Here is a 23,402-nt window from a genome sequence, read left to right on the forward strand (position 1 = left end):
TTAACTACCTTTCTGTGCCTTGAACATGTCAGTTGCTTTGCTATCTATGCAGGGTCAGAAAGCTCTCAGATTTAATAAAAAATGAAAGATGAACGATGAACGAAGGTCTTACGTGTTTGAGCATGAGTAATTAATGAAAGAATTTTATTATTTAGGTGAACTATCCTTTTAAATTAGAGTTACTTGCTAACAACAAGCATGCTCATGCTTGTAATATTTGAAATAAACACTTTTTCAACAAAAAATGTGATAACATGAAGCAAACCATCTTTTATACACTCACAGAAATGAAGTGAAAACATTTTTAATGTACGATGGATAACTCGGGTTTTATATGTTTGTCAGACACTGCTGTAGCAACCGTGTCCAAATCCTGGTGTTTATGAAACTTATATTCAAGTAACTGACCGTAATGTCATAAACAATTCTAGCTAAAGCAATGAAGTGTACCAACCTGAAGAAGCATGCTCCCCATTGATTCCTGTTTAGAGCCAATCTGAGGACATCTTCTCAACATCCATCAACGCATTCAATAACCCTGATAAGATCAAGAGGAACTGCAGAGGTGATGTGAACCATCTCACGCTCCTCTCGAGTCACGACACACCTCTACTGAAAGCTAGCAGACACGGATAAAAGGAGGAATTCCCATGAGAATGCTGTGAATGGGCCAAAAAGCACAAAATAGCTCTGCGTTATAACCTCTATATAAAGAGGTGACTGAGTCTACTCTAAATTTAAGAAAACTCCAAGTTTGGTCAAGTTTTAGGGCAGTTTCACACAAATCTTTCAGAGAAAAGACAGATGCAATGTACTGCACCAAGCTCACGGAACAAGAAAAAAACCTAAGATGGTGGAGGAAGAGAAATGTTGATTATATTTAATTCAATACTTAAAAAACGGTACACGTATGATCCAATGTATAGCAATTGTTTTGCATATTTGTATGATGAGCTGTTAGCTTTTAGCATTTAGCTCAGCAAAATGCTAACGCACCAAATGCTGCTGGAATCGGAAGCAACTTCTCTACATTTCATAAAAACATACTTTTCCTTGTTATAAACCAAGACCGCCCCCGAAAGAGCAATGCAAAAAATTAAAGGCAGTTCTATAATATCAAAACATTTCATAAAAACACATGGTTTCTCACTAAACTGAAAGAAACCTAAAGCGTCTCGATAACGCGAGAGCGATGTGTGATTTGATAATCATCTGTTGAATCGGTTCATAACCTGCACCGAATGACTCATTCGTGAGTTAAAGTGCTGGTTTTGCAGTTAGTTTCAGTATTTTTATTTTTATTAGAATAATGCACTGTTAGCTGTTCTCCTGTTTGAACTTTGTGCGGTTCATCGAGAAGCTGCTTATGTAAAACATTCCAGATTCTCAAGGGGCTCTCTCTTTAATAACAAAATTCTAATGAAAAATTCTAATCAGTCACGTCTAAGATTCCGTCTTCGCTAGAATGGCGTCTTAGAAGGTAGCAATCTCTGCAGGTTTTGTAACAGGCCTTAGGTTTCACAGACACATAGACAAGCGAGCGCCTCTGATTCTTACTGTACGTGTAAAGTACTAATAAAAGAGTTCCTGGAGGACACAAACATGCTCAAAATGCACAAAAATTTAAGGAAGCCCCACCTTATCCGACAACCGCAGGTCCCTCAGTGACTTTCTCCAGTCTTGGCAATGACAACAAATTTGTGACATATTTTCCTCTTCACATTCAAACTCCCGCTCGCTGGTTCACAGGTAATCATTCTTGGTAACCTTAAAATTCTAACCACTCCCATCAAACCTGTTACTATAACCAGTGCATTCAAGACGACGAGTGTGTGCACTGCAAACCGACACAGATGAGGTCTACAGCTGGATTAGCAATGCTGCAACCATTGCGGCAATAGAGCTAGACCGCACATGACACACTCTGCTGCAGTGTAAGAGTGCACAGCTTCCTCTCTCTATTGTGTCTCGCTGAGGTGAGAGGATGATGCCGTCGCTCACTGCTTCCTTCAGTTCTTCTGCAGCATCTCGGACCGCCACCAGGGCCTGACGAGCACACGGCGAGTGTGTGATGAGTGACGGAGAGCCTGGAGTTCACAGACACACGGGGTCCGAGAGAAAGGGGCGACAGGGGAGTGATGGGAAATGATGAACGGCAGAATTAATGATGGTTATATTACAGAGTGATGCCACTTTCCGCTCTTGTGGTATGCATGGTCTCTGCATCATAGGTATACATTTCACCTGAGGATCAGTAAAGAATATCTATCCATCAGTTTACGGATGACACTGAACATCTTAATAAAAATATGGTCCATTATGATTTCATGGCTAAACCAGATTTTTATATTTAAACAGTGGTAACCAGTAACAAAACATTTTTACTTGTAAGTCTCATTTCAGTGTCATTCTTTCACTATTAAAGTATTAACTCATTTTGAATATTATTCATATTTTAATATCTTGTATTAAGTTTTAGCTATCATAGATTAAGCGTGTCTATTTAGCAAATTTAGGGTTAATATTTTATAGCCCTAAGTTTTTTTTTTTTTTTTTTTTAGTTTTTCCATCTAATATTTACACTGCCAGTCAAAAGTTTGGAATGATTACAAAAATGTATAAAAAAAAAAAAGGTAAAATTATGAAATATTACACTTTAAAATGACTGTTTTCTTTGTAAATATATTTTAAAATGTAATTTATTCCTGTAATGACAAAGCTTAATTTTAGGAGCCATTATTCCAGTCTTCACTGTCACTTGATCCTACAGAAATAAATTTAATATTTTAAATTAGAATATTTTCACAATATAATGGTTTTTGCTATATTTTTTTATATTTTGCTATAAAAAGGCAGCCTTCATGACCTTAATGGGTACAATTATTAAAAACTTTTGACCAGCAGTGTATATTCTAGTTTATTTCAGCTAATCAAATTAATATTTCAATTAATGTACGTTAAGTAGCACATTCTTTATTCGTCTGTACTTCCAGGTATTTGTGTTATGGGAAACTTACTTTACTCAAACCAAAACAGAATATATTCACAATATATTACTTTACCTCACTGCACTGAATGAAAACATACCGTTTTAAAAAGAAATCACAGAACAGCCTTGTAAACAGTGTTACATTACGGCCGTCCCAAGTTCGAATTTAGACAAGCTCCAAAAACTGAGTTATGTCAGATTTGCAAATGAATCATTCTTTCATCATCCAGCTTCTTCCCAGCCTGGTAACCATGTACACGCACTCTCTCTATATTACAGAAAATGCAACGATGAGCTGAAAACACCAGAACATGTACATTTATTCTGATAAAATAAGAGAATGAACAGTAATCTGCATACAAACCATGCAAGTTGACATGAATTCTGATTAAATGTAAAATAAATAAAAGCAATTACCGTATTTTCCGGACTATAAGTCACACTCTTTTTTCATAGTTTGGCTGGTCCTGTGACTTAAAGTCAGGTGCAACTTATTTATCAAAATTAATTTGACATGAACCGAGAGAAATGAACCAAGAGAAATGAACCAAGAGAAAACATTACCATCTCCAGCCTGCAGAGGGCGCTCTATGCTGCTCAGTGCTCCTGTAGTCTACACTGAAAACATAGAGCGCCCTCTATAACGGTAATGTTTTCTCTTGGTTCTAAATAAATGCGACTTATAGTCCAGTGCGACTTATATAGGTTTTTTTTCCTCATCATGACGTATTTTTGGACTGATGCGACTTATACTCAGGCGCGACTTCTTGTATAAAAAATACGGCATTTTTGAGAAAAAAAAAAGTGATTAACTGTTTATCGCAGCCCTAGCTGAAATAGCTTACTTCCACTTTGAATGAGGTGGATAATGTATGAGTTGCATAATTTTTTTAGAAGCCGTTTAACTATTTATAACTTGACATCTGCAAGTTGCTGCATGATTGCATGTTATGGAAAAGAGCAGCATCAGCAAATTTCTAAATAGCTCCTTTTGTGCTCCACAGAAAATAAAAATCAGTTTGTAACAACATGAGATTTAGTAAATAATGACCATTTAAATTTTGGGGTGAACTATCCCAATAATTCAAGAGCCACTGAAACCCCATTATTCTTAGGCACATATCATATTCCCAAACTTGCACAGCTTTAGAAAATATTAAGATTAAAAACAATTAATCAACCTGTGTGTGTTTGTTTGCCCTCTGTCGATGAGGAAGGCCATTTAACATCAGGGCAGCTGAACACAGAAAACATGATCATTCAAGAGTCATTTATGTGGTGCTACTGTTGACGGGAGGTTTAGAGGAGAAATCCAGGCCTGTTGATTTAGGTAAAGTATGGGGAATAAGTGTCGCTTACATAAGTGTGTGAAACAGGATGGCCATACAAGCCCCTGGAAGACACAAACTCAGTTTATTAGGCCTTATATAGGGCTCCGTTAGGGGATGACCGCTTCAGACGGACTAGAGCAAAAGTCATCCAAGGAAATTGTTCACAAAAGAACCTCAATATCTTTTGGCTGAAAACTCCCTCAGGGCTTCCTTTGACATTTTCCATAATAAAACCTCTCATGAGTTAGTTCTCATGATCGTGTTAACAGACTTCCAGTGTCTTTGAATGGTTATTGCAATTCATATTTCAACAAACCCCAAACCTTAAGTATTAAACGTTAGCGTGTAACTCGTCCCGCGCCAGACATGGATGATACCTCACAGCTTGTCGAGGCCAGATGTGCTATTACTTTTGTAGGCATTCACACTGATGATTTTGCAATAAAAATCCTAAATTCCACTTAACCCCTTTACGTGCAAACATCGCTGACGGCCCCAGTTTATTATTGTTTCACTTTCACAGCACATTAAACATCACTGTCTTACTTCATCTGGACAAACTGTGCATCAATGGAAAGTTTAAAGACTCAAGCTTCGATATTTGACCAATATTTTGATAAAACATTGTTGCAGTGACAGATATTTAGTGATTTATGTCAGGAGTGCAAAATAATAAATCCGTATTATGCCACATTTTGAATAGAAATTCACAACTCACTCCTATTCAGTCACGTCAGCAGCGGTTTATTTGTGTTCACAAAGACTCACTGAACAGCGTCAATAAGGATTTTTAGACCAAAGATGCATATCTGCGGAGATATATGGATATATTTACTGATGTTTACTTCATATTTCTTCAGACAGAATCGTCATTTCTATTCATTTTCCACGGATTTACGCGATCAGATGATAAACAGCCTCTCCCAGCGATCTGTGTGTGCGTGCAGTAGTCACAGCTCGTGCGGTGTGTGACTCAGACTCTGATTGGGTCTTTCAAACGTCAATCTTAGAGTTTCATATCTGGACACCGCCCCATCGTGTCACATGCTTCCTGCACACTTCCTGGTAGTTATCTGGCCAAAACAACACTGAAACACCTCTGTACACACAAAATATCCGAATAATAAACCCGCGATTACGATAGTAAAGCTTGGTATGAGAATTTCTTGAGATCTGGGGCGTTTTTATAAAAAAAATCGAAAATGTACATCGGAAATGCTAACTTGTGCAGCGATGAAAAAGGCTACAAATAACATATTTTTACAACAGTAAACGACCAAATTCCACCCCTGATCGCTAAAGGAAGTTATTATAAACACTCGATCGGGGTTTAAAGTGAGTTTTGAGTAAAAGTGTACTAATAATTTCATAAATTGTCAGATGTAGCTTGATGCTAACGTTAGCACCAATGCTACTAATAGCAGGTGCTTTTCTTCTTCATAATGCATTTTTGTCTCAATAATTCACGTAAGGTCGTAAGAAAATGTTTTGTTGTATTTTTATAGTAAGACTTTTGATAAATAAGGGCTAATGTTAAATGCAAAGAGAGACTGAAGTGAGATCGCTGCTTTGTTGCTTTGTAAAGCCTGAAAAACCACAATAAAGGCTAATAAAGGTGGAATAAAAACAAAAGAATAATGATAAAAGAATAATGCGGATAATGTGTCATACTTGGCGGAGGTGTGAAAGAACCGTTTGGTGAGAACAATACAATCATGATTCGGGCAGTTTTCAACAGTAAAACATACACAAAGAGCACAGGAAAGTTTACATGTGAGATCTTACAGAGATGACAAGGGCCATAAATCAATCTGATTAGCCTTCTCTAAAAACACACATGACATGGCCTTAGAAAATATTTCATAAAATTCACAGTTTTACAGATTCGATTATGAAATTTTTTATGAAGTCTTGGAAGACTTGTGGCCTTAGCTACACTGTGTTTTCAAACTCATTTCCTACATCAACATTTTTTAAAATACATTTAAAACATATGTTTTTGATATTTTTATTTTTGTTTTTATGTTTGAGCTTATATATCTCTATTATCATAACAGTCTGAGTGATTCTGATTCCTGAACAGTAAACTTTAAAGTGTCAGCTTTGTGAACAAAGGTTGATTATGTATCTAGTCAGAAAGAATCATGAGCAGAAACCTTTTTATTTTGGGTATGTAATTTCGGTCTCCATGCCAAAAAAGGGGGGTTTCTAGTAAGGGGTTAAAGTACTTCAGTTCTGCATTGAGAAGAACCACGTTTCTTCATAAAACATACAAATGTATCCATAACTAAAGTTATATTCAGGAGTCAATCGCCAATAAAAGCACTCAAAAATGACAAGTTAAAATAAAGTCTTGGCCGTTTTTACATCTCAAACCGGAGTCCTTTTTAAAGCCCTTTGGCACCACAGAGGAATTAGACCAAATGTATTACACCATGTGGTAACAGCATGATCATAATGTAACCACCCGTTTCCTCACAAGGCCCAGTAAAATGAATGAACCCTATAGCTGTTTAACCACAGAACCTATTTAGTGCACATGAAACATCCCTGTCTTCTTGCATGCAGAGACAGATTTTTGCTTATTGACAAAGACTGATCCACTTTGTAGCTTAGCCAAGAACAGGCCTTTAGGTAAGAAGGGGCTCTAACAACCAGCAACAATTAACAACAACTTAAAAAAAATAAAAAAAAACTTTTAAAATTTAAAACATTAGGGAACATCACACTTGCAGACTTAACAGCAAAAGGCAGAAGTACTTAAAGTTTTAAGAGTCGGCAGAAATTGGGCAGCTGGAGTTGACAGATTTAACCGAAAATCATTGTATAATGGGCACAGACTCAACATTTTTTATGTTTTATTTTTTTATAATTCCAACCATTTTAGAACATATCAGCTGTCTATCTCACTTCTATCTCACATTTAAACTGTGTTCTTTCACTGCATGATTCAGTCTGTTCAAATGCATTTAGAATAAAAAAAACCCCCACAAAATTCTAGATTTGTGGGCAGAAAATGTGTATAATGACATAATTTCATATAATTAATCAATATCACATGAAGAGTGCCAGTTTTTACTCTAAATATTTGCATGATTTCAAACATGATATTGATTTTCAATAAACAAGTTAATTAAGGGACTTGCGTTTTAGACACCATATCGCCTGTTTTTGCTCTATTTCGACAATAATAAAAAATTAATTCCAAACCACAGCTACAGCGCCGTTTTGCATTTCATTCCTGAATGAATAAACGGTTTAAATTATTTGGTTCAATCGCAATGACTCACTTATTATAATCTACTGGTGGTTTTAATTTCACATTTAAAGTATCTTTTCAACATTTTTATGTAGATCAAAACATTATTTATGCATTTGCAACTGCAGGTTGAATGCATTCATGTCCTGCATTAAACAGTACGTAAATGCATCTAAATGCCACTTCAGATGCAGCTTCAGTGTTTCCTCTGCATTGCAAAGATGACTTCTGTCAACACGGATTTTATTTGCTTGGTAACAGCCCAAATGTCTTATTCTAACTTACTACTTAAATGTAATAATTTGACTCAAAAAGCTAATGAACACTTTTAGAAAAAATGTTTTATAAAATAAAAAATGCCCATAAATAAGGATGCATGATATTATCGGACCGATATCGGAATGGGCCGATAATGGCTTTAAATATACATATCCACATTGGCCCAATATGAAAAATGATGCAGAAATGTTTTGGAGGAATACGTTTACTCATATGTGCTCAGGGTGTGCTAGCGATTAGATCAGGTCAGCAGTGTGGCTTATTATTGAAGCAAAGTTTTGCCTGAATGGTGATTAGATTAAATGTTTTGGATCGCTGCATTGAAACTGAGAATCCATGCAACGTATGACGCGATCAGTGTGTGATAGAGTCAACAGTAACAGCAGTGCATCAGCAGCAGAGGCAGCCTCCCCCGGGTCCTAATGCTTGTTAGGTATGGAGTATTTATTCTGTAGGGGACGCTGTTAGCCTACTTCTAATAAAATGAAAGCAAAATATTATTATTGTATATTTAATTCTAACAAATAAGTTTTTTAAAAACTAAACAAAAGTAAAAAATGCTTATAATTTCCACACAGGAGAGACTTGGTGTTGTTTCCAAACAAAAGGAAATATATCGGTATCTGCAATTGGCATATTTGATATCGGCAAAAATCCAATTTCTTGCATTCCTGCCATAAAAATTTTAAACTAGATTAATTTCTATCAATGCTGTGAACTGACCACACAGAATCATTTTTTTTGTCAATATCACACACCCAAAATTTAAAAAAGCTGATTTGCTGCTCAAAATCTTTGTTTTCTTCTTATTTACTATTATTATTATCAATATTTAATACAGTTGAGTAATTCTTTTTCAATTTCTTTAATTAATAGAAAGACACAAAGATCAGCATTTATCTGAAATATATACTTTTATCTACTAATACTTTTATTTAGCAAGGATGCTTTAAAATTAATCAAAAGTGATAAAAACAATGTTACAAACGATTTCTATTTCAGATAAATGCTGTTCTTTTTAATTTTCTATTAATACAATTAATAAAATTTGTATTAATACTAATAATATTAACGTGTTAATAATAATAATTTAATATATTAATATTAATAATAAATGTTTTTGAGCAGAATATTAGAATGATTTTTTTAAGAATCATGTGACTGGAGTAATGATGCTGAAAAGCAGTTTTGAAATCACAGAAATAAATACCATTTTAAAATATATTCAAATAGAAAACAGTTATTTTGAATAGTAAATATATTTCAAAATGTAAAATTTTTTGCTGTACTTTCAAAGAGCAGAACAGACTTCTTTTAAAAACAGTAAAACTCTTAATAAAGAATGGACGCTCGTGCTCCATCATGAGGATGAATTCACTGCTGCAATCAAAATATCTGCAGATTTTTAAGCCACACAGATATGACGCTTTCAAAAGGTTTGTGTGGATACAGTGGCTTTATCTTCCACTCTTATTTATTTCTAACTGACAGCAATCCCATGAGACCTGCCACAATGGCAAACAAACACATTAGTAGTAAACCCTGCTGCAGAGCGATGGAAAACCGTCGTTTCACACACTGAACACCTGTTTTCCCACCATGGCCTATTTTACAGATCAAGGTCAAATGCTTAAATATTTCAGTTTCTCAGTTTTTCCCGCTCAGACACACAGGTGCATCAGTGTTAGTCACAAACCCTATAGAAATCAAAAACACAAACTTTCAAGAAACGGTAACTGTAAATGAGCTGTATTTCGAAGTAAAACGGGATGCTAAAAACCCCAAAATCGCAAACAGAGCTTCGTTTTTTATCCATCAGGAATTGATTGGAGTGTCAGTTTGCATTGGATTGAGAAGGACTACATCCCTCCTAACACACCATCGGTGCCCAGGGGTTTAAATTTATTTAACCAACTTGACGTTACTACATTATGATGGAAGATTATGGAAAAATGTCTTTGAAAAGTGTTCAGTAAGACCAGGAACATGTCATCTAACAAGGTGAACCGAGAGCCTCGGACTGATTTTCAGGCCCTAAAAGGCCATGACACATTGAAATACACAAGAGGAAATGCCATAATAAACCAAACCATAATAAACTATGAGATGCTTACCAATACAGTCTCTGAATACAGAACTGAAAATTGCATGATAACCATAAACGCATTTTCTATTACCACTTTGTTCTCCTTTATTTCTTCTTTAAGAAGACATACTATGACTGATATTATTGAACAATAAAAATAATAATGAATCAATGAAGCTCACAAAACATTTGATCCTGTGGACTTTCAGAAAATAAACTTTTCAAACGTCAAGATTTATCATGCACGAATTCGGTAATTATCTAATATCATTTGCAATTTTTTAATTTATAAAGCTACATTCTGTGGTGATAAAAGGATCATTTTATGACCATCATATCTTAGGAAAATGCAACATAAAACATTATTTTTCCCTCTGTATTTTTTTCAAAGATCAAGTCTAGAGATGCACCGATTTTTCTCAGATTTCTTGTAAGTGTTATCTGCCGATTCCAATTTCTACTAACTATAATTGACAGCATATAAAAACAAAAATGTACTTTCCATCAAAGCTATTTTTTCTTTTCATAATAAAATAACTTAAGCATGAAACTTTCCCAAGTTACAGGATCTTCTCTCACTTAAAAAACTCAAAAAAAATAAGTGCTCTGCGACCGGAAAGAAGTAGAAATAACAATTCGCTGAAAATGAGTTACTTTATAAAACAAAACAACTTTTTAAGTTAATCTTTTTCTCTTTTTTACTTGTCTTACAAAAAAGATCCTATGAATGAAAAAAACAGAAGAGTACAATACTACTACTTTAATGCTACTTGAGCATTAATGGCAAGTGGTTCCTCCATGGTTTATTTTAGCACAGTTTTAAAAAAACTAAACAAAAAAAAGTCTTCTTCACTGACAGTAAAAAACTTCCACTCCAACGACTATTTTGCATGTGGCTCTCACACCCACTTGTAAACAGATCAGCTCAAAATTAGAAAGACGTGAGACTGATTGACCGATCACCGATCAGAAAATCACCCGATTCGGTTCCCTTGCTCCCTGATCAACACTTTTGACACTTTTGTCTTGGTAAATTTCATTAGAGTGAAGCTGATGTTCATTGTGAAAACTGTGCAACAACTGAGGGACAGTCATAATGGGTGCAAAAATGTCATTTAGAAATTTGTGTAATAAAATATTTAAATCAGGGGTCACTCAGTCTTGGAGGCCCTCCAGGAACAAGTCTGGTCTTATTGTCTGTCAAGACCAACATTTATTTCTTAATTTTTTTAAATGAAGGATTCATCATACTTAGAAATGTAATATTTGGGTCTGAGACAACGGTCAAATAATAGAAAAATCTCTATATAAAATGCATTTTAAAAATAGCAAATATATCTAAAAGCTAATGTGACCTTCATACACCAAAAAAGTTGCAATTTGTTAGATGTAATTAAAAGACAACAACAATCCCATATAAAGTGGTCACACAGATTCGAGTTCCTCCCTTGTGGCCTGCTTGTGTTTGCTCGAGCAGGTTTGACTATATGGACTTACTCAAGCAAACAGCATGACTGTGAAACAGAGAACAGAAACACGTGTCGGGTAAATGAGGACAGATCTAAGTATTGCAGCAGTTTCCTGATACACAATACTTCCACCTTCTCAGTGTCTTACCATTGTTTTTATGTGATATATGCCCAGAAATACAACTAAAGATATAATGACCAATGCAATGTTTTTGTGATAAATCTCACTGCTCCAGGGGACGACAGAGTTACCTTTAAATGTCTGAACCATTACACTAAAGTGTTATTAGGATATTAATACTGTAAAAATGTCAAACTAGATTTTCTTCAAAAAATGAGCTCTTCCATGATGACAGGAGTTCAATCAGACCAAAGACGGCGGCTGTTTGCCAAGAATGTAGAAATTGCTCAGAATGCACTAAACATGGTTTATGAATTGATGTATTTAACCAGTTAGGCTCTTATGATTCCTTCAATGCTGAAAACACAAAGAATCAAGACATAGTACGTAGAATTTACTGCATAACATGGAATACAGAAAATTATTAAGATATTAAGTTTTATCGTACAAATTCATTGTGTATTGTGTAATGTATAGTGATTATTAAAATGTAATTAGACTAGTGCTGCAACGACGCATCGACGTCATCGATTACGTCGACTACAAAAAATACGTGACGTGCGTAATGGCATACTGGGAATGGAGAAAGTTGCATTCTATCACAAAATCAGAGACCAAAAAGCTAACTGATGTGATATTATTAAGTGTCTAATAAACGCAGACTTGCTCATTGCATGATTCTGATATTCTTGTAAAGATTACACCAGTAGCGGCTGAAGTAAGGATAAAAAAATAAAATAAAGTAAGTCTGTGTTGGCGCTGGTTTCGAACACGCGTTAGGGGCGTTCACATATCGTGTAAAACGCTAGTCGCGGCGCTTCCTCCTTCTTTCCAAAGCGCTCGGGCAGTTGCGCTCCTGGGGCGTCTGCAGTTGCTAAGCAACCATGACGTGCTTTCTCCATGAAGACGCGGAAATCTCAGCAAATGACATTGAAAATAAAATGTATTTCATAAGGTTGTAATTTGTTTTTTGTTAAACTTAATACATTTTCATGATTTCAAGAAATTTTTGATTACTTATATTTAGATTTCATAATTTTAATGAAAAAAATAGAAAATGTTAAAAAATAAAAACAGGCCTTACTAATTTCAGCATAGTACTTCTTCAAAATTAGATCTATATATCCATCACATCCATCTCCCACTTAGAGTCAATTCAAGAGACATGCAAATTAAACATTATTAATGAAATATTATTAATATATTTAAAATATATATATATATATTTAAAAAATATATATATATATATATATATATATATATATATATATATATATATATATATATATATATATATATATATATATATATATTAGTGCTGTCAATCGATTAAAAAAAATTAACTAATTAATCCTACAATTTTTTTAAATTAATCGCGATTAATCGCAATTAAAAGACTGAAACTTTTTGGATATGTAAATGTAAATGTAAATAATTAATGTAAACTCAAGACAAAGAAACTATTTAAATTCAAAATATGATTGTTTATTGGAATTTTTGTTTAACTTGTAACACAGATTTTCTCATGTAAACAACATACCTGCAATAAACCATCAATATCCTCCAAATTAACTGTTGGCTTGAAAGCCATATTTATTACAGAAATAAAAACACAGGCATGTAAGTACCATTTGAATTTCAAAACAATCAATGCCAATAAAAAACAAAAATGATTTCCATGTTGAATTCTAAGTGGACTGCAAAAAAAATCCAAAGTATAGTCATTGCCAGTGCTTTAAGTGGGCCAGTACGCACTGGTACCGCCACTTCCAAATATAGCTCTTGAGCGTACCGCCACCTCTCCGTGCGCCCAGAACGTGCTTGTAAGCGGTACGCTCATTTGGACCATCTGTTTTAATAGATGTTTTAATCTTTTACCTGCCCTGCCGATTTTCAGAGCGCCCTTCACAATGCAAGCTTCCTAATTCAGCCCACCCAGAGCAGAAACTACATTACCCATTCACCCTTAAGTTATACAAGTGAATAGCGCATGTGTCGCTTTTCCCACTGTTAAGTGTCAACAACTCATCGTGGCCGGAGAAGGTGTGTGAAACTCGTTGTGAGTTATACTAAAGCAAAATCTTGAGTATTTATTGTCTGATAAACATTAAAAACTGTCTGCGGAGGTTGAGTCGTCCTGCAGCCCCCGCTGGCTGTTCATTGGCTGCAGCATCTTTTTTCTAAGTTCTAAAAAAATACCGTAGACGGCAAGGCACAAATTTAGATATTCATTTATCTAATTAATCTATAGCCTATGCACAAAGACAATATGATCTTTTTGTCCCCTTTTTGTGTTAAAGCTTGATGAAGAGAGAGAGCGCAAGTTGCTGCAGCTGAGGAGGACAGTGATGCACGCGCACAGGAGTGATTGACAGTTCGCGGCACTGTGTACAAAAAATACTCCGCTACACAATTATTATGTTATTTTCGTTTAAGCTTATTAACGTTAGCGTTACAGAAAGGTCTGATTTACGCACTGTTACAGTCATTGTTTTTTTTTTTTTTTTTTTTTTAAACAATGACATTTGAGTTCATGATTTTAATGTTGCTGTTTCTTGTGGCAGACTAAATGAAGAGTAATGTTTCTTGTGGCAGACTGAAGAGTAATCCGGCAGAGTTTTATACTGAAACTTTCCGTCTAAAAGTCCTTCCTTGGTCTTATCCATATTTCTTTGCACGTTGAACACACATAGGCCACAACTGGAAATAAAAAAAAACTGCAACCGCGTTAATTGCGTTATTTTTTTTTAACGCGTTAAATATTTCAAATTAATCGAATGCGTTAACGCGCTAATTTTGACAGCACTAATATATATATATATATATATATATATATATATATATATATATATATATATATATATATATATATATGTTTGTATTAATATTTCATTGATAATATTTAATTCTAAAATAATAATGAAATGATCTTCAAACAGAAAAATGAAATCAGTCACAACAAGATCAAAACATACATTTAGAAAATCGACAGGATGAATACAAACCATATTATTAATATATTATATTAGACTGCAGATACACCATCCAGCTTCTGTGAATGAAGCATGCTCATGGGGGGAAATGGATCTATATATATATATATATATTAGGGGTGTAACGATACGCGTATTCGTATTGAACCGTTCGGTACGACGCTTTCGGTTCGGTACGCGGTACGCATTACGTATACCGAACGGTTCGTTGGAGTAATTAATTATATTTGAAAAAAAAAAAAAAGAGAGAGAGAGAGAAATATAATGATATGCATTCAACAAGGTAGCCCAATAACCCAAACAACGTAACAGGCAACGCCCCTGACACTCCCGAAGAAGAAAAAAACACCATCTTATATGTTTATGTTAGGCTACTCAGCAGGCGCTCGCTCACTCAGTACGCGCTGAAGGCTCGTTGCAAAATAGCCAATGCGTTGAACAGACTAGAAATGAGAAGATCCCCCAATAACCAACAGGTCTGGTGTTTGGGTGCACTTTGGATTCCCTTTAAGCTATAATGGTGATGGCAAGAGAGTGGTGGATAAAAAAACAACGGTATGTCGCATCTGCAACATGACAGGGTACACCAGCGGGAATACAAAAAAAAAAAAAAAACACCAGCGGGAATATCTGGGATATATGCGTCAGTACTATCTGGGAAAAGACGAAAAAAAGGAGAAACATGCACGCAGCAAACTATCCCTGCAGCATTTAGACACTATAGCTTACAGGGAATCCAACCCAAACACCAGACCTGTTGGTTATTTTAGGATCTTATATTTCTGGTCTGTTAAATGCATTAGACATTTTGCAACGAGCCTTCAGCGCGTGCTGAGTGAGCGAGCGCCTTAGGGGCCGTTCACATATCGTGCCTAAAAACGCATGGAAAACGCTAAGCGCGTCTTTCTCCTCCTTTCCAAAGCGCTCGGGCAGAAGCGCTCATGAGGCGTCTGTCTTTGCTAAGCAACAATGACGTGCTCTCTCCATGAGACACGGAAATTTCAGCGAAGGATAAATGGATTTGCAGCTCTAAAAATCGCTTGCAGTAGCTCTGCTACTAAATTTATTTCAAAATTGCAATCCATATACAACTATGATCAGCTGTTCCTTCATCTTGGCTGAGCTCTCAACGTTGTTACGGGAAAGGATGAAGCTGATTGGTTGGTTCTTGTCACATGACCCGCGGTGCGCTTGCGGCATTCTGAAAAGTTGAGATGTTTTTGCATTTTGCTGTATCTAAAACGTATCGAACCGAACCGAACCGTGACATCAGTGTATCGTATCGAACCGAACCGTGAATTTTGTGAACCGTTACACCCCTAATATATATATATATATATATATATATATATATATATATATATATATAGACCAACGCTACTTTGGCATCATCGAAGGTTAACGCCCCTTTTTGGGGGAAAACAAAAGGATTCCTGATACAGAACTCGCTCCAGGGACCTTTTGTTTTTCATTGTTTCTGATGTGTACAGGCCTGTCAGACACAATTACAAACAGATATTGTATAATACTTATATTGTTTAGTCCTAGCCTGCGAAAATTTGAAACTTAAAATCAGTTAACAGCCAAGTTAGCGTGCCTAATGAGAGCTAACGTTGATCACGTAGCTACTAACAGCTTCGTATTTCTAACTACAACAAAACTGTCAATAGCTTAAATCAAGTGAAATATGATCCAATTAAACCACCGACTCCTCTTGACATGGCCTCATCGTCTAGTTTATCATACTGTGAGGATGTTAATGACAAAAGTAGGCTACTTGGTGATTCCACGAGATAATGGTAATGTTAGATATCCATATTTGGCCACTGTGTGGGGTTATTAATCAAGTTTTCGACCATTTCAAAGGGAAACCTCTGTAAACACCGTATCCAGTAGCTTCATTAAATACCTCTCACGGTCCTCGGCCGGCAAAGAGAGTGTGTATGTTTCTGTCATTTTTGCTATCAAGAAATTAGAGCGAGTTCTGTATCAGGGGAATCCGTTTGTTTTCCCCCAAAAAGGGGCGTTAACCTTCGATGACGCAAAAGTAGCGTTGGTCTATATATATATATATATATATATATATATATATATATATATATATATATATATATTTGATATTAAGCTCTAAGATAATAATGTATTCCATGTTTTTAAAAAATATATTAAATATTTATAACACAGTCATTCTCATTCTAAAAGCAACCGTGCAATATTGAAAACAACAGATCCCAGTAAAAGCAGACTACAGGCCAAGCACCGTCTCAGAAACCGACCGCTGCAGGAGCTTCTGGACGACTGCGCTGACAGAAGCAGAGAAAGACAGACGCGTGCGGCGAATCAATGCCACGTCACTGCAGCCGTCTGAATGGCAGGTGCTGCTCTGAGACTCAAAGAGGGGACATTTGGGGACGGAGGGGGGAAAAGGAGCCCGCAGATACACCATCCAGCTTCTGTGAAAGAAGCACGCTCATGGGGGGAAATGGATCAATATAAATAGCTGCTTTCACCATTTTCCCAAACCCTTTCTCCTTGATCCCGGGCCCCTCAGCTCAGCGGGATCCGGGGCCACAGACAAAATGTCTCTTGCTCATTCATTTGAGTTCTCTCTCTCTCTTTTTTTATCTTAATGAGAGGCTGTGGAGAGAGAAGCCAGTGTGACAATAATTACAGAAACTCACCAGCTGCAACTGGCCCCGGGCCCCAAAACATTCATACACACAACTGTGAGGTCATGGAAAATGAGAAAAAAGGAGGAGGGCTACTGTATCTCATCCGTCTCCCAGACGCTGAACACTGGGTTACTTTAATAAGACGACAGCAGAGAATCACATAACAGTAGTTATGACTGCTCATCCTGTAATCCAGATAATGTCACACAGGCCACCACATACACACAAAACCGCAGCAGCTGAGACACTGGACCAGATGTGTGTGTGTGAAATTATACATACATTTAAAAAAAAAAAAAAAAAATAAAAAATAAAAAAATAAAAAAAAAAATCACACGTGATCGCCTGGAAAACACATGCCGTGTCAAAACCCCCCAGAAAACCTGGAAATCATGCGTAGAGTTATAGGCCTGTGGGTGTAGCAATGTGGTTGCTAGGGTGTTTTAACGTGTCGTAATGTGGTTGCTAGGGTGTTAAGGGTGGTTTCTAAAACAAAAAGAGCCCAGGCTCAAGTCTTAGGGATAAATTATCTCTTTGTGCTTTCAATCATTAGTGACTAAATGTAGGTATGCAATTATTAGAGGTCGACTGATTTATCGGTTTTACCGATTAATCGGCACCGATAATTGATTGCTGGAAGAATTGGTTATCTGCAAAATCCATGCTGATGCTTTCCGTGTTTCGTCTGTTGATGGAGCGGCTGAGAAGGCTCTGTTTTCATTATACAGAGCGAGAGCGGCCTCTAGTGGCTGAAATCACTGACAGCACGTGCTGTGTGTTTAGACACGTGCCGCTGCACGCTGAACAGAGCGAGAAACTTCAGACAGAAAAACCGCCTCACAGTTCCATTCACATCGTTTAACATTAAATTACATTATATTCACCCCGAATCGTTGTCAATGTACATAATGAATTGAGCATTTCCATCGATACATTTGTCTTTCTGTGGCTCTAATAAAGTCTGTATGCATCATTTATAGAGCTATAATATAGATCGCTCTTTCTGTTTGCTATGTTTTTTTTAAACACTTAACTTCAAATTTATCTCTGCCTTATTGTTCATTCTTGAAGTAAACTTGTGTCCGTTTGGTGAATAAATAAACAGTTTTAGACCGCTGCTTGAGTTTAATGCGACGCGTCCAGAGTGTGTGTGATACCTGTGAGTTCTCCTGGACTCAGCGCTGCTCTTTAATTTTGATTAGATAATCATTAAGTGTTCAAGAATAGAAACATTTAAAGTGCGAGAGTAAACATTGTGCTGGTATAATTGTAGGGCTTTATATTTCCGGCACTGCAGAAAATGCGGACGGAGTCAAGGAATCCATTGATAAAAATAGAATTCACAGTTTAACGCGTGACGCTCACGTGATTTCAGCATCTGCCGGCTCACTAAATGAGGACGAAAACACATGAAGGACATCTCCAGAACTGCTCTGAGAGTCACTTCATGAGCATCTGACCATTTGATTTGAGTAAAAGCATCATATCACATGCACAGAATTGTAAAGGTATTCATGGCAACCCGTCAAAATAAAAGTCCGGTTTTGAAGTCTATTGTTCAGTAGAATGTACATAGTCTATTTCTACCACCAAAATGAAACAAACATTATTTTTTTAAGGAATAATCGCACGATATAATAGTAAATCCCCTTTGTTTGCCAAAAAAAAATTTTGTTTAAATTTAAGTAATTAAAAGACAAATAAAATTAATGTTTCATGACTTGATTTGATAACAATAAAAATTTAAACACACAGAATTTGAGAGGCTTCTTTTTCTTTATTCTTTGAGAAAAAAAATATGAATTAAGTTGTTTTATGCGTTCAAATAATTAGACATGCTAAAACAGAAATTGTTAACAATAAAAAAATATGGTGAGAAAAAAAAAGCCCTAATCATGTAATTTTTGTTAAAGAAGTTTCATGATTTAACTTAATTGGACTTACTTTATGATTAAAAAAACTATAATTTAACTAACTAAAAAAAAGAATCCAGAAATTTTTTATAATAAATAAATAAAATGGAATTTAAGAAAAAAATAAACAGATTTCATAGAGCCCTATTAGTGTGTGGAAAATCAACATTTACTATTACTGTTGTTATTAATATTATTACTACTACTACTATTAGTATGGTTCAGTATTGTTTTTTTTTATTGTTGTTTTTTTTTATAAAGCACTATTTTAGTTATTTCTATTTCTTTTTCAGTACCCATTTTAAAAACTATCGGTTAATTAATCGGTATTGGTCTGTGTGGGCCAACCTAGCTATCGGTATCGGTAAAATCCAATATCGGTCGACCTCTAGTAATTATCAATAATCTTATAATTATTTGTTTTTGCATTCTTTCTTACAACAGTTTTGGTTTAATGTTTGTGCTTGAAACATTGGAAAGAAATCATGTTATCATATACTTACGTTAATCTGTATAGAAGCACAGACCACATATAAATCACAACATATATAATTTTGCAAACCTTAAACTATGAATTTTGCTTCAATAAACTACTAATTTACTGCTTATTAATAGTTAGTAATCTAGTTGTTAAGTTTGATTAGGGATGTAGAATATGATCATGAAGAATCTGTGCTTTATAACTACTAATAACAGCCAATGTGTTAATAACAGACATGCTAATAAGCAACTAGTTAATAGTTAGAACTGGTCCTTATAATAAACGGTTAACAGTTTTTCTTTACTTGCATATTTTTGTCTTCCTATATATGTATACTAAAGATGCTTAATTACTTAAGATATTAATTCTTGTTGTATAAATGAAGTTTGAGCTATTAGACCGAGCTTACTTCATGATTTAATAAAGTTGAGATATTTGATTTGTAGAGGAAATCGAGACAAATACAATTCACAAGTAAGAGGATGGCCTTTATCCTCTCATGTTCCCTACAATTATGAATATTAAGAAATAGAGCATTTGAATTATTTTGCAATATTTTTTTATATTTAATTATACTTCCGGCCTGAATCCGACCACAAACCAGCATTTAGACATTAACTAAGTGCTCAGTAAATAGATCTACGAATAGTTTCTGTCTGTGTGGGGCTGTCTTGATAACTGTTGCATAATAACTAGATATCAACACAGATTTCCCATCTAAACAGATGATCATAATCAAAAATCATAATAACATCTCATGGACAATGATAAAAACAGCAATGTTTGCAGTTTATAACAAATAAAACATTTTTTCTTCTTTTTTTCCAAACAAAGACCCCCATAGAGCTAACAGCACTGCATTGAGATTTCAATGTAAATGCCATAAAGGCCTGTTGAACACAAACATTGCAGCAGTTTGTGTCTGATTCATGTTTTTAATATAAATCCCCATCACTTATCACCATTTTCTGACTCTGTGGATGGAATGAGTTTGTGCTGAAATCACAGCAATGTGAGGCCTGACCACAGCCTTTACACAATCCCGTTACCGTCACACTGATTTATCTATGACACATGATTTATGAGATTGTTTAGTTTTTTTTCATATTTCTGTCGTTATGAAGATCTTTGATTCCACCCAGAACAAGCGTCGGATTTATTGCTTTAGCTCTATGCGCGACAATCAGACCATAAACTCTCACAAATATCAGTCATCTTACCCTTCAGTGATCTGATGTGCAGCCCTGAGCCCCGTGTATCCAGTGCACACTCGATGATCAGCACTGTTTAGATCACAGGCGTGATTTCCAGCTACATATTCGCTGATGATTTCATGGGAAAGGTTTTCTGTGCATCCAGCGTGAGAGCTGCGGTTCTTCTCAATGCACTGCTGCGCTATCTAACTTGATGTAGGAGGCGGGGCCGTCTACAGCTTAATGGTTTGCTCATTGGTCAGAACACACGTCTATCAATTGTATGCGCTGGGCTCGTCCCGAAACTGTGGAGTTTCGGTAGAGGGTCACTTTTGCAATTACAGATTTTTATATTATATTATATTATATTATATTATATTATATTATATTATATTATATTATATTATATTATATTATATTATATTATATTATATTATATTATATTATATTATATTATATTATATTATTTAAAATAGATTTTGCTGTTTTCTATAAAATAACGTTTTTAAATAGATTGAATCAAATATCAAATTATCCTTTGATCGGAATTTTGTTGTGGCTTGGATGATTTTATCTATTAGATAACCATATCATTGAATACTGCAGAAGATCATCACTCGAGTACATATCTTAGCACACTTAGAAATTATATTTATTAATTAATATTATCTTCATACTGATTAATATAGTGTAATGCTTTGTATTTTTTTAAATCCCCAATTAACTACTGGGAATTTATTTTAATTAATTATTTATTTATTTTGCCCACTAAGACACTCTAACATTCACTTGAACTTTTCCCTTTTTGACTTTTTGATGCCACAAATATAATTTGTAATGAAAAGCTTTGTATTAAATAATGATAATAAAAAAACTTTTTGACCAAATGTATGCTTCATTATAAGATGGCAGGATGCAGTGTGTGTATAATGCGTCCTCTTCTGAATCTGCTCTCAGCTTATCTCTAAACGCACCTAAATGAGTTACACTGATATGAGCGTATTCAAAGTCCCTCACGCATGGCTGATAGAGCCATTAGATGGTGCACAACACGCTGCAGGATGCAATCTGTTTCCTGTCCTAACAGATGGACTGTACGTGTCCTGCCTTCTCCTGCTCTCCGGTCCATAATCCCAGCGTTGAGATGAACACATCCAGCATCCTCGAGCTCACACACTGTCCATCAGCACACCGAGAGCCAATCTGTGCTCTGATTCAGACATTCATGAAGAACCTGCTGAACATCTGATGATAGCATTACTTAGAGGAAGAAAGAAAGTGAATGTCTAGCAATGTATAAATGTTCATTGTAAATAGCTAAATATCACATTATATGACGGATTAATAAAGGACATTGTAATAAGTGTAATTACTGATAAAGTATGAAATTGTGAATGCAATGTTATTAAAGGAATAATTTACCCAAAAATGTTCATTTGCTCAGGTCATCCAAGATGTAGATGAGTTTGTTTCTTCATGGGAACAGTTTTGGAGAAATGTAGCATCAGTGTCTCATCAATAGATTCTCTGCAGTGAATGGGTGCCATCAGAAAAGCTGATAAAAACATCACAATAATCCACACCACTCCAGTCCAGCAGTTAATGTCGTGAGAAGTGAAAAAAAATCCCTCATTAAGACGTTTTTAACTTCATACCATCACATCAAAATCCCCCCTTATATTAGTTTAGATCTGTTCTGGACTGTTCAGACGTGTAATTGTTGCTCAATCTGTCCATATCTCTCTCCTGATTCAGACGAGGTGCGTTTTCAGTGAAGAAAGCAATATTATGGATAAGGAAGTGTGAACAGTATGAATATAAAATCCCTTAATGATTACTTGTGGATATTTAGTTTTTATCAGCTGTTTGGACTCTGATTCTGACGGCACCCATTCACTGCAGAGCATCCACTGCTGAGCAAGTGATAGAATGCTACATTTCTCCAAACCTGATGAAGAAACAAACTCATCTACATCTTGGTTGGCCTTTTCATTTTGGGTGAAATATCCCTTTAACTGTTATAGACTTATAGTATTTTTTTAAATCTTCTTTTATAATGAATAGAAGAAGCTTATGTTGTTCCAAACCTAAAAACTGATATTTTTTTATTTTATTTTTTGTGGAACACAACATTTCTTTAAGGATCTTCACACAGCAAAGACCTCAGCTCTCACATACTAACGCAATAGCTTTGAATGTCATGCATCTGTTTTTGGTCCTTTTAGGAGCTTGACAAACTGTATTGAAAAAAGTTGCGTTTATTTTAATTCTTTAAATCAATTTTTTATATAGCAAAAAAAAAAAAAAAAAAAAAAAGAAGAAAAAAATCATCTTAGTAGTACAATAAAATATTAAAAACCTCGAGGCTGAGTAATTTTGACATCATTGATTGAACTATTCCCTTAATGATAAAATGTCTCCAAAGGGCCCCCTTGTGGAGCACTGGGGGAATCTCATGCTCTGCCATTTAAAAGATTTATTACAAAAATATGTCCAGGCCCAGCCAACAAACCCAGCAGCGATTCATCATGACCACAGCTTTCATTCGCCTGAGGGAAACAATGATCACTTTGATCTCAAATATAACCTTTGTGGCGGGGTATAAACAAAACCAAA

General features: G+C 35.3%; 1 protein-coding gene across 4 annotated transcripts in view; it reads right to left on the bottom strand.

The window, feature by feature from the left end:
* Positions 1 to 20,982, bottom strand: part of nck1b (NCK adaptor protein 1b) — a 39,933-nt gene extending 18,951 nt beyond the window's left edge. For 2 of the 4 annotated variants that reach the window (XM_052595770.1, XM_052595772.1), the window contains exon 1: positions 20,814 to 20,982. The gene's annotated coding sequence lies outside the window, so the exon portion shown is untranslated. Of the gene's footprint in view, positions 1 to 454; positions 474 to 1,638; positions 1,908 to 20,813 lie in introns of those variants that run through there. The other 2 variants (XM_052595771.1, XM_052595773.1) reach the window with 2 other exon arrangements.
* Positions 20,983 to 23,402: the final 2,420 nt, after the last annotated feature.

Source organism: Carassius gibelio, chromosome B24, assembly GCF_023724105.1.
Source record: "Carassius gibelio isolate Cgi1373 ecotype wild population from Czech Republic chromosome B24, carGib1.2-hapl.c, whole genome shotgun sequence".
NCBI classification, from domain to species: domain Eukaryota; kingdom Metazoa; phylum Chordata; class Actinopteri; order Cypriniformes; family Cyprinidae; genus Carassius; species Carassius gibelio.